We start from the raw sequence: 19,487 nt of genomic DNA on the forward strand, positions 1-19,487 counted from the left end.
TAGCTTTCTAGCTCAGTTATCAAGCATTGCTTCCAGAATACCTGCTCTCCTCTACAAAACAAGGAGATTTCCACCCGAAATATCAATTTCCGTCAAAAGTTTGAAAATTTTCACACGAATATGGATACTTATCCCAGAAATCAGAAGTTCTCTCTTAAGTATCATTCTTTATCTTGGCAAAAATATTATCTTTCCAAAATAATGCTTTTAATGCCTGCATATAGCTTTTTTCTACCCAAATTTCTGGCTTTCATCTCCAAAGGAAGACATTTTCTCTACAAAATGATGCTTTCTAGCATCATATGACCCATTGTTTCCAGAATTCCTGTTTTCCTCTACTAAACCAGGAACATTCCCACCCGGAATTTCCATTTCTGTCAACATTTAGAATAGTTTCACAAGAAATATCAAAACTTCCCCACAAATTACAAGGTCTGTCTTAAGTATCACTCTTTATCTTGGCAAAAGTATGATTTTCTTTCCAAAATAATGCTTTTCACCCTAACAATAGCATTTTATTCCCAAAAATGCTGGTTTTCATCCCTGAAAGAAGACATTTTCTCTAGGAAAATGATGCTTTCCATCGGAGTAGGCCACATTGTTTCCCAGAATTCCTGCTTTTCCTCTACAAAATAAGGACATTTCCACTCGAAATATCCATTTCTGTCAACATTTAGAAAATTTTCACGCGAATATGGATACTTACCCCAGAAATAAGAAGTTCTCTCTCATAAGTATCGATCTTTCTCTTTGCAAAAATATTATTATTTTTACAAAAGAATTATTTTTAATACTTAGATATAGCATGTCATCCCAAAAATACTGGATTTCATCCCTCATGAAGACACTTTCCCTATAAAATCTTGTTTTCTATCAGAATATGTCATACTGTTTCCGGAATACCTGTTTTACTCTAGAATTAAGGACATTTCTAAACTAATTGGCAGTTTCTGTTAAAATTAAAACATTTTCACATTAATATCAATACTTATCGCGGAGATTAGAAGTTCTCTCTTAAGAATCATTCTTTATCTTTTCAAGAATACTATTCTCTTTCCAAAATAATGCTTTTCATCACTCAAGACAGCATTTCACCCCCAAATTCTGGATTTCATCCCCAAAAGAAGACATTTTCTCTAGAAAATGATGCTTTCCATCGGAGTAGGCCACATTGTTTCCAGAATTCCTGCTTTCCTCTACAAAATATGGACATTTCCACCCGAATTATTCATTTCAGTCAACATTTCGAGAATTTTCACACTACTATCGATACCTATGCCAGAAATAAGAAGTTCTCTCTGAAGTATCATTCCTTATCCTTGCAATCAATATAGCTTTCTTTCCAAAATGATGCCATTCCTCCCTAAATATAGCATTTTTTCTCCCAAATACTGATTTTTCATCCCTATAAGAGGTCATTCTATCTACAGAATGCTGCTTTTTTAGTATGATATGACACACTGTTGCCAGAATAGTTCTTTTCCTTTACAAATTAAGGGACATTTCCACCCTAAATATCAGTCTCTGTCAAAATTTGGAAAATTTTCACAAGACTATCCAATAGTGACCCCAGAAAATCAGAAGTTCTTTCTTAAGTATCACTCTTTATCTTCGCAAAAGTAGGATTTTCTTTCCAAAATAATGCTTCTCAACCTTAAAAACATCATTTCCTCCCCAAAGTGCTGGGTTTTTTATCCCCAAAAGATGAGATTTTCTCTACAAAATGTAGCTTTCTAGCTCAGTTATCAGCATTGCTTCCAGAATACCTGCTTTCCCTCTACAAAACAAGGAGATTTCCAACCGAAATATCAATTTCCCGTCAAAAGTTTGAAAATTTTCACACGAATATGGATACTTATCCCAGAAATCAGAAGTTCTCTCTTAAGTATCATTCTTTATCTTGGCAAAAATATTATCTTTCCAAAAATAATGCTTTTTAATGCCTGCATATAGCTTTTTCTACCCAAATTTCTGGCTTTCATCTCCAAAGGAAGACATTTTCTCTACAAAAATGATGCTTCCTAGCATCATATGACCCATTGTTTCCAGAATTCCTGTTTTCTCTCTACTAAACCAGGACATTCCCACCCGGAATTTCCATTTCTGTCAACATTTAGAATAGTTTCACAGAAATATCAAAAACTTCCCCACAAATTACAAGGTCTGTCTTAAGTATCACTCTTATCTTGGCAAAAGTATGATTTTCTTTCCAAAATAATGCTTTTCACCCTAACAATAGCATTTTTATTCCCAAAAATGCTGGTTTTCATCCTGAAAGAAGACATTTTCTCTAGAAAATGATGCTTTCCCATCGGAGTAGGCCACATTGTTTCCAGAATTCCTGCTTTCCTCTACAAAAATAAGGACATTTCCACTCGAAATATCCATTTCTGTCAACATTTAGAAAATTTTCACGCGAATATGGATACTTACCCCAGAAATAAGAAGTTCTCTCATAAGTATCGATCTTTCTCTTTGCAAAAATATTTATTATTTTTACAAAAGAATTATTTTTAATACTTAGATATAGCATGTCATCCAAAAATACTGGATTTCATCCCCTCATGAAGACACTTTCCCTATAAAATCTTGTTTTCTATCAGAATATGTCATACTGTTTCCGGAATACCTGTTTTACTCTAGAAATTAAGGACATTTCTAAACTAATTGGCAGTTTCTGTTAAAATTAAAACATTTTCACATTAATATCAATACATTATCGCGGAGATTAGAGAAGTTCTCTCTTAAGAATCATTCTTTATCTTTTCAAGAATACTATTCTCTTTCCAAAATAATGCTTTTCAATCACTCAAGACAGCATTTTCACCCCCAAATTCTGGATTTCATCCCCAAAAGAAGACATTTTCTCTAGAAAATGATGCTTTCCATCGGAGTAGTGCCACATTGTTTCCAGAATTCCTGCTTTCCTCTACAAAATATGGACATTTCCACCCGAATTATCCATTTCAGTCAACATTTCGAGAATTTTCACACTACTATCGATACCTATGCCAGAAATAAGAAGTTCTCTCTGAAGTATCATTCCTTATCCTTGCAATCAATATAGCTTTCTTTCCAAAATGATGCCATTCCTCCCTAAATATAGCATTTTTTTCCTCCAAATACTGATTTTCATCCCTGTAAGAGGGTCATTCTATCTACAGAATGCTGCTTTTTAGTATGATATGACACACTGTTGCCAGAATACTTCTTTTCCTTTACAAATTAAGGACATTTCCACCCTAAATATCAGTCCTCTGTCAAAATTTGGAAAATTTTCACAAGACTATCAATAGTGACCCCAGAAATCAGAAGTTCTTTCTTAAGTATCACTCTTTATCTTCGCAAAAGTAGGATTTTCTTTTCCAAAATAAGCTTCTCAACCTTAAAAACATCATTTCCTCCCCAAGTGCTGGTTTTTATCCCCAAAAAGATGACATTTTCTCTACAAAATGAAGCTGTTCCTAGCTCAGTTATCAAGCATTGCTTCCAGAATACCTGCTTTCCTCTACAAAACAAGGAGATTTCCACCCGAAATATCAATTTCCGTCAAAAGTTTGAAAATTTTCACACGAATATGGATACTTATCCCAGAAATCAGAAGTTCTCTCTTAAGTATCATTCTTTATCTTGGCAAAAATATTATCTTTCCAAAATAATGCTTTTTAATGCCTGCATATAGCTTTTTCTACCCAAATTTCTGGCTTTCATCTCCAAAGGAAGACATTTTCTCTACAAAATGATGCTTCCTAGCATCATATGACCCATTGTTCCAGAATTCCTGTTTTCCTCTACTAAACCAGGACATTCCCACCCAGAATTTCCATTTCTGTCAACATTTAGAATAGTTTCACAGAAATATCAAAAACTTCCCCACAAATTACAACGTCTGTCTTAAGTATCACTCTTTATCTTGGCAAAAGTATGATTTTCTTTCCAAAATAATGCTTTTTCACCCCTAACAATAGCATTTTATTCCCAAAAATGCTGGTTTTCATCCCTGAAAGAAGACATTTTCTCTAGAAAATGATGCTTTCCATCGGAGTAGGCCACATTGTTTCCAGAATTCCTGCTTTCCTCTACAAAATAAGGACATTTCCACTCGAAATATCCATTTTCTGTCAACATTTAGAAAATTTTCACGCGAATATGGATACTTACCCCAGAAATAAGAAGTTCTCTCATAAGTATCGATCTTTCTCTTTGCAAAAATATTATTATTTTTACAAAAGAATTATTTTTAATACTTAGATATAGCATGTCATCCCAAAAATACTGGATTTCATCCCCTCATGAAGACACTTTCCCTATAAAATCTTGTTTTTCTATCAGAATATTGTCATACTGTTTCCGGAATACCTGTTTTACTCTAGAAATTAAGGACATTTCTAAACTAATTGGCAGTTTCTGTTAAAATTAAAACATTTTCACATTAATATCAATACTTATCGCGGAGATTAGAAGTTCTCTCTTAAGAATCATTCTTTATCTTTTCAAGAATACTATTCTCTTTCCAAAATAATGCTTTTCATCACTCAAGACAGCATTTTCACCCCCAAATTCTGGATTTCATCCCCAAAAGAAGACATTTTCTCTAGAAAATGATGCTTTCCATCGGAGTAGGCCACATTGTTTCCAGAATTCCTGCTTTCCTCTACAAAATATGGACATTTCCACCCGAATTATTCATTTCAGTCAACATTTCGAGAATTTTCACACTACTATCGATACCTATGCCAGAAATAAGAAGTTCTCTCTGAAGTATCATTCCTTATCCTTGCAATCAATATAGCTTTCTTTCCAAAATGATGCCATTCCTCCCTAAATATAGCATTTTTTCTCCAAATACTGATTTTCATCCCTATAAGAGGTCATTCTATCTACAGAATGCTGCTTTTTAGTATGATATGACACACTGTTGCCAGAATAGTTCTTTTCCTTTACAAATTAAGGACATTTCCACCCTAAATATCAGTCTCTGTCAAAATTTGGAAAATTTTCACAAGACTATCAATAGTGACCCCAGAAATCAGAAGTTCTTTCTTAAGTATCACTCTTTATCTTCGCAAAAGTAGGATTTTCTTTCCAAAATAATGCTTCTCAACCTTAAAAACATCATTTCCTCCCCAAAGTGCTGGTTTTTATCCCCAAAAGATGAGATTTTCTCTACAAAATGAAGCTTTCTAGCTCAGTTATCAAGCATTGCTTCCAGAATACCTGCTTTCCTCTACAAAACAAGGAGATTTCCAACCGAAATATCAATTTCCGTCAAAAGTTTGAAAATTTTCACACGAATATGGATACTTATCCCAGAAATCAGAAGTTCTCTCTTAAGTATCATTCTTTATCTTGGCAAAAATATTATCTTTCCAAAATAATGCTTTTTAATGCCTGCATATAGCTTTTTCTACCCAAATTTCTGGCTTTCATCTCCAAAGGAAGACATTTTCTCTACAAAATGATGCTTCCTAGCATCATATGACCCATTGTTTCCAGAATTCCTGTTTTCCTCTACTAAACCAGGACATTCCCACCCGGAATTTCCATTTCTGTCAACATTTAGAATAGTTTCACAGAAATATCAAAACTTCCCCACAAATTACAAGGTCTGTCTTAAGTATCACTCTTTATCTTGGCAAAAGTATGATTTTCTTTCCAAAATAATGCTTTTCACCCTAACAATAGCATTTTATTCCCAAAAATGCTGGTTTTCATCCCTGAAAGAAGACATTTTCTCTAGAAAATGATGCTTTCCATCGGAGTAGGCCACATTGTTTCCAGAATTCCTGCTTTCCTCTACAAAATAAGGACATTTCCACTCGAAATATCCATTTCTGTCAACATTTAGAAAATTTTCACGCGAATATGGATACTTACCCCAGAAATAAGAAGTTCTCTCATAAGTATCGATCTTTCTCTTTGCAAAAATATTATTATTTTTACAAAAGAATTATTTTTAATACTTAGATATAGCATGTCATCCCAAAAATACTGGATTTCATCCCCTCATGAAGACACTTTCCCTATAAAATCTTGTTTTCTATCAGAATATGTCATACTGTTTCCGGAATACCTGTTTTACTCTAGAAATTAAGGACATTTCTAAACTAATTGGCAGTTTCTGTTAAAATTAAAACATTTTCACATTAATATCAATACTTATCGCGGAGATTAGAAGTTCTCTCTTAAGAATCATTCTTTATCTTTTCAAGAATACTATTCTCTTTCCAAAATAATGCTTTTCATCACTCAAGACAGCATTTTCACCCCCAAATTCTGGATTTCATCCCCAAAAGAAGACATTTTCTCTAGAAAATGATGCTTTCCATCGGAGTAGGCCACATTGTTTCCAGAATTCCTGCTTTCCTCTACAAAATATGGACATTTCCACCCGAATTATCCATTTCAGTCAACATTTCGAGAATTTTCACACTACTATCGATACCTATGCCAGAAATAAGAAGTTCTCTCTGAAGTATCATTCCTTATCCTTGCAATCAATATAGCTTTCTTTCCAAAATGATGCCATTCCTCCCTAAATATAGCATTTTTTCTCCAAATACTGATTTTCATCCCTGTAAGAGGTCATTCTATCTACAGAATGCTGCTTTTTAGTATGATATGACACACTGTTGCCAGAATACTTCTTTTCCTTTACAAATTAAGGACATTTCCACCCTAAATATCAGTCTCTGTCAAAATTTGGAAAATTTTCACAAGACTATCAATAGTGACCCCAGAAATCAGAAGTTCTTTCTTAAGTATCACTCTTTATCTTCGCAAAAGTAGGATTTTCTTTCCAAAATAATGCTTCTCAACCTTAAAAACATCATTTCCTCCCCAAAGTGCTGGTTTTTATCCCCAAAAGATGACATTTTCTCTACAAAATGAAGCTTTCTAGCTCAGTTATCAAGCATTGCTTCCAGAATACCTGCTTTCCTCTACAAAACAAGGAGATTTCCACCCGAAATATCAATTTCCGTCAAAAGTTTGAAAATTTTCACACGAATATGGATACTTATCCCAGAAATCAGAAGTTCTCTCTTAAGTATCATTCTTTATCTTGGCAAAAATATTATCTTTCCAAAATAATGCTTTTTAATGCCTGCATATAGCTTTTTCTACCCAAATTTCTGGCTTTCATCTCCAAAGGAAGACATTTTCTCTACAAAATGATGCTTCCTAGCATCATATGACCCATTGTTTCCAGAATTCCTGTTTTCCTCTACTAAACCAGGACATTCCCACCCGGAATTTCCATTTCTGTCAACATTTAGAATAGTTTCACAGAAATATCAAAACTTCCCCACAAATTACAAGGTCTGTCTTAAGTATCACTCTTTATCTTGGCAAAAGTATGATTTTCTTTCCAAAATAATGCTTTTCACCCTAACAATAGCATTTTATTCCCAAAAATGCTGGTTTTCATCCCTGAAAGAAGACATTTTCTCTAGAAAATGATGCTTTCCATCGGAGTAGGCCACATTGTTTCCAGAATTCCTGCTTTCCTCTACAAATAAGGACATTTCCACTCGAAATATCCATTTCTGTCAACATTTAGAAAATTTTCACGCGAATATGGATACTTACCCCAGAAATAAGAAGTTCTCTCATAAGTATCGATCTTTCTCTTTGCAAAAATATTATTATTTTTACAAAAGAATTATTTTTAATACTTGGATATAGCATGTCATCCCAAAAATACTGGATTTCATCCCCTCATGAAGACACTTTCCCTATAAAATCTTGTTTTCTATCAGAATATGTCATACTGTTTCCGGAATACCTGTTTTACTCTAGAAATTAAGGACATTTCTAAACTAATTGGCAGTTTCTGTTAAAATTAAAACATTTTCACATTAATATCAATACTTATCGCGGAGATTAGAAGTTCTCTCTTAAGAATCATTCTTTATCTTTTCAAGAATACTATTCTCTTTCCAAAATAATGCTTTTCATCACTCAAGACAGCATTTTCACCCCCAAATTCTGGATTTCATCCCCAAAAGAAGACATTTTCTCTAGAAAATGATGCTTTCCATCGGAGTAGGCCACATTGTTTCCAGAATTCCTGCTTTCCTCTACAAAATATGGACATTTCCACCCGAATTATTCATTTCAGTCAACATTTCGAGAATTTTCACACTACTATCGATACCTATGCCAGAAATAAGAAGTTCTCTCTGAAGTATCATTCCTTATCCTTGCAATCAATATAGCTTTCTTTCCAAAATGATGCCATTCCTCCCTAAATATAGCATTTTTTCTCCAAATACTGATTTTCATCCCTATAAGAGGTCATTCTATCTACAGAATGCTGCTTTTTAGTATGATATGACACACTGTTGCCAGAATAGTTCTTTTCCTTTACAAATTAAGGACATTTCCACCCTAAATATCAGTCTCTGTCAAAATTTGGAAAATTTTCACAAGACTATCAATAGTGACCCCAGAAATCAGAAGTTCTTTCTTAAGTATCACTCTTTATCTTCGCAAAAGTAGGATTTTCTTTCCAAAATAATGCTTCTCAACCTTAAAAACATCATTTCCTCCCCAAAGTGCTGGTTTTTATCCCCAAAAGATGAGATTTTCTCTACAAAATGAAGCTTTCTAGCTCAGTTATCAAGCATTGCTTCCAGAATACCTGCTTTCCTCTACAAAACAAGGAGATTTCCAACCGAAATATCAATTTCCGTCAAAAGTTTGAAAATTTTCACACGAATATGGATACTTATCCCAGAAATCAGAAGTTCTCTCTTAAGTATCATTCTTTATCTTGGCAAAAATATTATCTTTCCAAAATAATGCTTTTTAATGCCTGCATATAGCTTTTTCTACCCAAATTTCTGGCTTTCATCTCCAAAGGAAGACATTTTCTCTACAAAATGATGCTTCCTAGCATCATATGACCCATTGTTTCCAGAATTCCTGTTTTCCTCTACTAAACCAGGACATTCCCACCCGGAATTTCCATTTCTGTCAACATTTAGAATAGTTTCACAGAAATATCAAAACTTCCCCACAAATTACAAGGTCTGTCTTAAGTATCACTCTTTATCTTGGCAAAAGTATGATTTTCTTTCCAAAATAATGCTTTTCACCCTAACAATAGCATTTTATTCCCAAAAATGCTGGTTTTCATCCCTGAAAGAAGACATTTTCTCTAGAAAATGATGCTTTCCATCGGAGTAGGCCACATTGTTTCCAGAATTCCTGCTTTCCTCTACAAAATAAGGACATTTCCACTCGAAATATCCATTTCTGTCAACATTTAGAAAATTTTCACGCGAATATGGATACTTACCCCAGAAATAAGAAGTTCTCTCATAAGTATCGATCTTTCTCTTTGCAAAAATATTATTATTTTTACAAAAGAATTATTTTTAATACTTAGATATAGCATGTCATCCCAAAAATACTGGATTTCATCCCCTCATGAAGACACTTTCCCTATAAAATCTTGTTTTCTATCAGAATATGTCATACTGTTTCCGGAATACCTGTTTTACTCTAGAAATTAAGGACATTTCTAAACTAATTGGCAGTTTCTGTTAAAATTAAAACATTTTCACATTAATATCAATACTTATCGCGGAGATTAGAAGTTCTCTCTTAAGAATCATTCTTTATCTTTTCAAGAATACTATTCTCTTTCCAAAATAATGCTTTTCATCACTCAAGACAGCATTTTCACCCCCAAATTCTGGATTTCATCCCCAAAAGAAGACATTTTCTCTAGAAAATGATGCTTTCCATCGGAGTAGGCCACATTGTTTCCAGAATTCCTGCTTTCCTCTACAAAATATGGACATTTCCACCCGAATTATCCATTTCAGTCAACATTTCGAGAATTTTCACACTACTATCGATACCTATGCCAGAAATAAGAAGTTCTCTCTGAAGTATCATTCCTTATCCTTGCAATCAATATAGCTTTCTTTCCAAAATGATGCCATTCCTCCCTAAATATAGCATTTTTTCTCCAAATACTGATTTTCATCCCTGTAAGAGGTCATTCTATCTACAGAATGCTGCTTTTTAGTATGATATGACACACTGTTGCCAGAATACTTCTTTTCCTTTACAAATTAAGGACATTTCCACCCTAAATATCAGTCTCTGTCAAAATTTGGAAAATTTTCACAAGACTATCAATAGTGACCCCAGAAATCAGAAGTTCTTTCTTAAGTATCACTCTTTATCTTCGCAAAAGTAGGATTTTCTTTCCAAAATAATGCTTCTCAACCTTAAAAACATCATTTCCTCCCCAAAGTGCTGGTTTTTATCCCCAAAAGATGACATTTTCTCTACAAAATGAAGCTTTCTAGCTCAGTTATCAAGCATTGCTTCCAGAATACCTGCTTTCCTCTACAAAACAAGGAGATTTCCACCCGAAATATCAATTTCCGTCAAAAGTTTGAAAATTTTCACACGAATATGGATACTTATCCCAGAAATCAGAAGTTCTCTCTTAAGTATCATTCTTTATCTTGGCAAAAATATTATCTTTCCAAAATAATGCTTTTTAATGCCTGCATATAGCTTTTTCTACCCAAATTTCTGGCTTTCATCTCCAAAGGAAGACATTTTCTCTACAAAATGATGCTTCCTAGCATCATATGACCCATTGTTTCCAGAATTCCTGTTTTCCTCTACTAAACCAGGACATTCCCACCCGGAATTTCCATTTCTGTCAACATTTAGAATAGTTTCACAGAAATATCAAAACTTCCCCACAAATTACAAGGTCTGTCTTAAGTATCACTCTTTATCTTGGCAAAAGTATGATTTTCTTTCCAAAATAATGCTTTTCACCCTAACAATAGCATTTTATTCCCAAAAATGCTGGTTTTCATCCCTGAAAGAAGACATTTTCTCTAGAAAATGATGCTTTCCATCGGAGTAGGCCACATTGTTTCCAGAATTCCTGCTTTCCTCTACAAAATAAGGACATTTCCACTCGAAATATCCATTTCTGTCAACATTTAGAAAATTTTCACGCGAATATGGATACTTACCCCAGAAATAAGAAGTTCTCTCATAAGTATCGATCTTTCTCTTTGCAAAAATATTATTATTTTTACAAAAGAATTATTTTTAATACTTAGATATAGCATGTCATCCCAAAAATACTGGATTTCATCCCCTCATGAAGACACTTTCCCTATAAAATCTTGTTTTCTATCAGAATATGTCATACTGTTTCCGGAATACCTGTTTTACTCTAGAAATTAAGGACATTTCTAAACTAATTGGCAGTTTCTGTTAAAATTAAAACATTTTCACATTAATATCAATACTTATCGCGGAGATTAGAAGTTCTCTCTTAAGAATCATTCTTTATCTTTTCAAGAATACTATTCTCTTTCCAAAATAATGCTTTTCATCACTCAAGACAGCATTTTCACCCCCAAATTCTGGATTTCATCCCCAAAAGAAGACATTTTCTCTAGAAAATGATGCTTTCCATCGGAGTAGGCCACATTGTTTCCAGAATTCCTGCTTTCCTCTACAAAATATGGACATTTCCACCCGAATTATCCATTTCAGTCAACATTTCGAGAATTTTCACACTACTATCGATACCTATGCCAGAAATAAGAAGTTCTCTCTGAAGTATCATTCCTTATCCTTGCAATCAATATAGCTTTCTTTCCAAAATGATGCCATTCCTCCCTAAATATAGCATTTTTTCTCCAAATACTGATTTTCATCCCTGTAAGAGGTCATTCTATCTACAGAATGCTGCTTTTTAGTATGATATGACACACTGTTGCCAGAATACTTCTTTTCCTTTACAAATTAAGGACATTTCCACCCTAAATATCAGTCTCTGTCAAAATTTGGAAAATTTTCACAAGACTATCAATAGTGACCCCAGAAATCAGAAGTTCTTTCTTAAGTATCACTCTTTATCTTCGCAAAAGTAGGATTTTCTTTCCAAAATAATGCTTCTCAACCTTAAAAACATCATTTCCTCCCCAAAGTGCTGGTTTTTATCCCCAAAAGATGACATTTTCTCTACAAAATGAAGCTTTCTAGCTCAGTTATCAAGCATTGCTTCCAGAATACCTGCTTTCCTCTACAAAACAAGGAGATTTCCACCCGAAATATCAATTTCCGTCAAAAGTTTGAAAATTTTCACACGAATATGGATACTTATCCCAGAAATCAGAAGTTCTCTCTTAAGTATCATTCTTTATCTTGGCAAAAATATTATCTTTCCAAAATAATGCTTTTTAATGCCTGCATATAGCTTTTTCTACCCAAATTTCTGGCTTTCATCTCCAAAGGAAGACATTTTCTCTACAAAATGATGCTTCCTAGCATCATATGACCCATTGTTTCCAGAATTCCTGTTTTCCTCTACTAAACCAGGACATTCCCACCCGGAATTTCCATTTCTGTCAACATTTAGAATAGTTTCACAGAAATATCAAAACTTCCCCACAAATTACAAGGTCTGTCTTAAGTATCACTCTTTATCTTGGCAAAAGTATGATTTTCTTTCCAAAATAATGCTTTTCACCCTAACAATAGCATTTTATTCCCAAAAATGCTGGTTTTCATCCCTGAAAGAAGACATTTTCTCTAGAAAATGATGCTTTCCATCGGAGTAGGCCACATTGTTTCCAGAATTCCTGCTTTCCTCTACAAAATAAGGACATTTCCACTCGAAATATCCATTTCTGTCAACATTTAGAAAATTTTCACGCGAATATGGATACTTACCCCAGAAATAAGAAGTTCTCTCATAAGTATCGATCTTTCTCTTTGCAAAAATATTATTATTTTTACAAAAGAATTATTTTTAATACTTGGATATAGCATGTCATCCCAAAAATACTGGATTTCATCCCCTCATGAAGACACTTTCCCTATAAAATCTTGTTTTCTATCAGAATATGTCATACTGTTTCCGGAATACCTGTTTTACTCTAGAAATTAAGGACATTTCTAAACTAATTGGCAGTTTCTGTTAAAATTAAAACATTTTCACATTAATATCAATACTTATCGCGGAGATTAGAAGTTCTCTCTTAAGAATCATTCTTTATCTTTTCAAGAATACTATTCTCTTTCCAAAATAATGCTTTTCATCACTCAAGACAGCATTTTCACCCCCAAATTCTGGATTTCATCCCCAAAAGAAGACATTTTCTCTAGAAAATGATGCTTTCCATCGGAGTAGGCCACATTGTTTCCAGAATTCCTGCTTTCCTCTACAAAATATGGACATTTCCACCCGAATTATTCATTTCAGTCAACATTTCGAGAATTTTCACACTACTATCGATACCTATGCCAGAAATAAGAAGTTCTCTCTGAAGTATCATTCCTTATCCTTGCAATCAATATAGCTTTCTTTCCAAAATGATGCCATTCCTCCCTAAATATAGCATTTTTTCTCCAAATACTGATTTTCATCCCTATAAGAGGTCATTCTATCTACAGAATGCTGCTTTTTAGTATGATATGACACACTGTTGCCAGAATAGTTCTTTTCCTTTACAAATTAAGGACATTTCCACCCTAAATATCAGTCTCTGTCAAAATTTGGAAAATTTTCACAAGACTATCAATAGTGACCCCAGAAATCAGAAGTTCTTTCTTAAGTATCACTCTTTATCTTCGCAAAAGTAGGATTTTCTTTCCAAAATAATGCTTCTCAACCTTAAAAACATCATTTCCTCCCCAAAGTGCTGGTTTTTATCCCCAAAAGATGAGATTTTCTCTACAAAATGAAGCTTTCTAGCTCAGTTATCAAGCATTGCTTCCAGAATACCTGCTTTCCTCTACAAAACAAGGAGATTTCCAACCGAAATATCAATTTCCGTCAAAAGTTTGAAAATTTTCACACGAATATGGATACTTATCCCAGAAATCAGAAGTTCTCTCTTAAGTATCATTCTTTATCTTGGCAAAAATATTATCTTTCCAAAATAATGCTTTTTAATGCCTGCATATAGCTTTTTCTACCCAAATTTCTGGCTTTCATCTCCAAAGGAAGACATTTTCTCTACAAAATGATGCTTCCTAGCATCATATGACCCATTGTTTCCAGAATTCCTGTTTTCCTCTACTAAACCAGGACATTCCCACCCGGAATTTCCATTTCTGTCAACATTTAGAATAGTTTCACAGAAATATCAAAACTTCCCCACAAATTACAAGGTCTGTCTTAAGTATCACTCTTTATCTTGGCAAAAGTATGATTTTCTTTCCAAAATAATGCTTTTCACCCTAACAATAGCATTTTATTCCCAAAAATGCTGGTTTTCATCCCTGAAAGAAGACATTTTCTCTAGAAAATGATGCTTTCCATCGGAGTAGGCCACATTGTTTCCAGAATTCCTGCTTTCCTCTACAAAATAAGGACATTTCCACTCGAAATATCCATTTCTGTCAACATTTAGAAAATTTTCACGCGAATATGGATACTTACCCCAGAAATAAGAAGTTCTCTCATAAGTATCGATCTTTCTCTTTGCAAAAATATTATTATTTTTACAAAAGAATTATTTTTAATACTTAGATATAGCATGTCATCCCAAAAATACTGGATTTCATCCCCTCATGAAGACACTTTCCCTATAAAATCTTGTTTTCTATCAGAATATGTCATACTGTTTCCGGAATACCTGTTTTACTCTAGAAATTAAGGACATTTCTAAACTAATTGGCAGTTTCTGTTAAAATTAAAACATTTTCACATTAATATCAATACTTATCGCGGAGATTAGAAGTTCTCTCTTAAGAATCATTCTTTATCTTTTCAAGAATACTATTCTCTTTCCAAAATAATGCTTTTCATCACTCAAGACAGCATTTTCACCCCCAAATTCTGGATTTCATCCCCAAAAGAAGACATTTTCTCTAGAAAATGATGCTTTCCATCGGAGTAGGCCACATTGTTTCCAGAATTCCTGCTTTCCTCTACAAAATATGGACATTTCCACCCGAATTATCCATTTCAGTCAACATTTCGAGAATTTTCACACTACTATCGATACCTATGCCAGAAATAAGAAGTTCTCTCTGAAGTATCATTCCTTATCCTTGCAATCAATATAGCTTTCTTTCCAAAATGATGCCATTCCTCCCTAAATATAGCATTTTTTCTCCAAATACTGATTTTCATCCCTATAAGAGGTCATTCTATCTACAGAATGCTGCTTTTTAGTATGATATGACACACTGTTGCCAGAATACTTCTTTTCCTTTACAAATTAAGGACATTTCCACCCTAAATATCAGTCTCTGTCAAAATTTGGAAAATTTTCACAAGACTATCAATAGTGACCCCAGAAATCAGAAGTTCTTTCTTAAGTATCACTCTTTATCTTCGCAAAAGTAGGATTTTCTTTCCAAAATAATGCTTCTCAACCTTAAAAACATCATTTCCTCCCCAAAGTGCTGGTTTTTATCCCCAAAAGATGACATTTTCTCTACAAAATGAAGCTTTCTAGCTCAGTTATCAAGCATTGCTTCCAGAATACCTGCTTTCCTCTACAAAACAAGGAGATTTCCACCCGAAATATCAATTTCCGTCAAAAGTTTGAAAATTTTCACACGAATATGGATACTTATCCCAGAAATCAGAAGTTCTCTCTTAAGTATCATTCTTTATCTTGGCAAAAATATTATCTTTCCAAAATAATGCTTTTTAATGCCTGCATATAGCTTTTTCTACCCAAATTTCTGGCTTTCATCTCCAAAGGAAGACATTTTCTCTACAAAATGATGCTTCCTAGCATCATATGACCCATTGTTTCCAGAATTCCTGTTTTCCTCTACTAAACCAGGACATTCCCACCCGGAATTTCCATTTCTGTCAACATTTAGAATAGTTTCACAGAAATATCAAAACTTCCCCACAAATTACAAGGTCTGTCTTAAGTATCACTCTTTATCTTGGCAAAAGTATGATTTTCTTTCCAAAATAATGCTTTTCACCCTAACAATAGCATTTTATTCCCAAAAATGCTGGTTTTCATCCCTGAAAGAAGACATTTTCTCTAGAAAATGATGCTTTCCATCGGAGTAGGCCACATTGTTTCCAGAATTCCTGCTTTCCTCTACAAAATAAGGACATTTCCACTCGAAATATCCATTTCTGTCAACATTTAGAAAATTTTCACGCGAATATGGATACTTACCCCAGAAATAAGAAGTTCTCTCATAAGTATCGATCTTTCTCTTTGCAAAAATATTATTATTTTTACAAAAGAATTATTTTTAATACTTGGATATAGCATGTCATCCCAAAAATACTGGATTTCATCCCCTCATGAAGACACTTTCCCTATAAAATCTTGTTTTCTATCAGAATATGTCATACTGTTTCCGGAATACCTGTTTTACTCTAGAAATTAAGGACATTTCTAAACTAATTGGCAGTTTCTGTTAAAATTAAAACATTTTCTCATTAATATCAATACTTATCGCGGAGATTAGAAGTTCTCTCTTAAGAATCATTCTTTATCTTTTCAAGAACACTATTCTCTTTCCAAAATAATGCTTTTCATCACTCAAGACAGCATTTTCACCCCCAAATTCTGGATTTCATCCCCAAAAGAAGACATTTTCTCTAGAAAATGATGCTTTCCATCGGAGTAGGCCACATTGTTTCCAGAATTCCTGCTTTCCTCTACAAAATATGGACATTTCCACCCGAATTATCCATTTCTGTCAACATTTCGAGAATTTTCACACTACTATCGATACTTATGCCAGAAATAAGAAGTTCTCTCTGAAGTATCACTCCTTATCCTTGCAATCAATATAGCTTTCTTTCCAAAATGATGCCATTCCTCCCTAAATATAGCATTTTTTCTCCAAATACTGATTTTCATCCCTATAAGAGGTCATTCTATCTACAGAATACTGCTTTTTAGTATGATATGACACACTGTTGCCAGAATACTTCTTTTCCTTTACAAATTAAGGACATTTCCACCCTAAATATCAGTCTCTGTCAAAATTTGGAAAATTTTCACAAGACTATCAATAGTGACCCCAGAAATCAGAAGTTCTTTCTTAAGTATCACTCTTTATCTTCGCAAAAGTAGGATTTTCTTTCCAAAATAATGCTTCTCAACCTTAAAAACATCATTTCCTCCCCAAAGTGCTGGTTTTTATCCCCAAAAGATGACATTTTCTCTACAAAATGAAGCTTTCTAGCTCAGTTATCAAGCATTGCTTCCAGAATACCTGCTTTCCTCTACAAAACAAGGAGATTTCCACCCGAAATATCAATTTCCGTCAAAAGTTTATCTTTTTAAGATAGGTGTCTCCCACTGACATACCTCAGCAGAAGTGAACATCTGCTTTTTGGTTGCTCCCAACAAAAAAAAACATATGTAGAACAACATCCATTTACACATCTCCTGCTGCAAGCAGCTGTGGTTGTCTGAAGTACAACTGAGAACAGCAGATCAGCTCATTTTAGCTCAGCTTCATTTCAAATTTCTTAAAGGCAGACTGAAAGTTCTGGAGTTGTGCAAAGATGTAACTGGGAGCGAGTCATAAAGCTGAACAGACTCCCTGATAGACCTTATCACTGTGAAGCCTTAGGAGCCTGCAGTGCAAGACAAAGAGCGACAATGAATAAACAGGGGGTTCTTTTGTTTGCACTGTTAATCTTTTCACAACTGAGAATCCTTTCATCCTCTATCACTGTTGTTTGGGAGAATTTAGGGCCAATTAGCTGATTAGAGGAATTTACTGTTTGTGAGTATGTAAGGTGTATGTTGAACACAATAAAGGAGCTCAATTCTGCTTCCACAGTAAACAGAGAGCTCTCTAACTGGACTGAGTGCAGACAAATGCCAGCTTGCAAAATGGAAATGATGGTAATACTCATATCTTTAGTCAAGTCACTAACAATACCCGATACGTTCCTCCCTGTGTTAGGAGAACACCATCAGAGCTGTGTGTGGATTTCTGAAGCAAAGGGAACCGACTTTGACATGCTCCCACTGTCCTTTAGCACTGAGAAAGGTGAGCATGAAGACCTTGGGGAAGTGTAAGATCTCAGCAATACCACAAATCCCTGTTCTTTTTCCCATGTCTGCTGACTCTTTAAGTGGTATAGTCTCAAACCGTATGGTTCTAAAATTCATGGTGGAAAAAATGGAAAAAAAAAAAAACCTCAAAGAATGAGGTTTAAAATGAGTGAAAGCATAATTATGCAGATCAGTAATTATGGAGCGGTCGTGGGGCTCAGGATCTCAGCACAACAACCCGTTTGTATTCACAGCGCTGCAGAGTACGTTGGCAGTTCTGAATTTGTGAGCTATGTATTCTTTTGAAGATTTGAAGTTGTTTGTTCCTTCCCAGGCATGTCTGCTTTCTGCTCAGTGTTGGAAACAACATCCAAATGGAGTTGTTTGTATCTGAGCATTGCAGTGTTCACTGGGATAAGAACAAGTGGGCTTTGCATTGTCTGAACTGAGAGGTGACTGAGCAGGTTGCTTAGACATGACTTGATCAACACACATGTTAGAATTTCTGGCTTGAGCTTTCAGTTCAGTCCTTAACAAATCAGAGGCAATCCCTTCCCTTCCCTTCCCTTTTCTCCTTCACCTTTCCCTTTCCCTTCCCTTTCTCTTCACCTTCTCTCCCCCCCCCACAGTGGGATGAAGAAGGGACTAGGAAGACCACAACAAAGTAGAATCTGTGGCTTGAGTTGAAAACAACTCACTATAGTAGAAAAAATAATAGGGAACAGGTGGGGAAATAAGATAATAAAATTTTGATATTATTCTGATAACAATATTTGCATATTGATGTATATACAAAAGGAGCTTTTTTGTCCACATGATGTCATACAGTATGAAATATCCCTTTGGGATGTTGAGCTCAGCTCCTGGAGCTGTCCCATCCCAAATCCTTCATCCCCCATGGCTGGAAGGACAGCACACAAAGCTGAGGAACTGAAATGGCGCTGATCAGCAGCAAAAACATCGAGGTGTTCCAGCACTGCTTTTCTCCTGAGGTCAGAGCATCCCAGCTGAACCCAGGATGGTCCCCACCCCTCATTCCATATCACTTACAGATTCCAGACTTTTCCATACATTCCAAATAGCTGCTGTCATCTTTCCTGTTGTTTTTTTATATACACACAGAGATATCATTCCCACAGTCTATGGGCCATCCCTCTAAATCGGCAGTGCTGTCCATTGAGTCCATGCCTTTGGCCTCCATGTGTCATAGCAGTGTGGTGTTGGACTGTTGTGTGCTGGATCTGACTGTGGTTCTGTGAGAATTCCTTCTTCTTTAACCTGCAGAATTCTGACTGGAATACCATTAATGAGGCACAGAGCAATTATAGGAAGGATAATACACAGTATAATATGGTAACTAAGACAAAATTGACGTAGAAACCTCAAGAAGCTGGGGAGCAGGGATCCCTCGTTTCCTGCCCTGTGATGATGTGACAGTGAATCCCCACACATCCTTCTCTATCCTACATAAACTTTGAT

This window comes from Excalfactoria chinensis, unplaced genomic scaffold (assembly GCF_039878825.1).
Source record: "Excalfactoria chinensis isolate bCotChi1 unplaced genomic scaffold, bCotChi1.hap2 Scaffold_330, whole genome shotgun sequence".
In the NCBI taxonomy this organism is placed as follows: Eukaryota; Metazoa; Chordata; class Aves; order Galliformes; family Phasianidae; genus Excalfactoria; species Excalfactoria chinensis.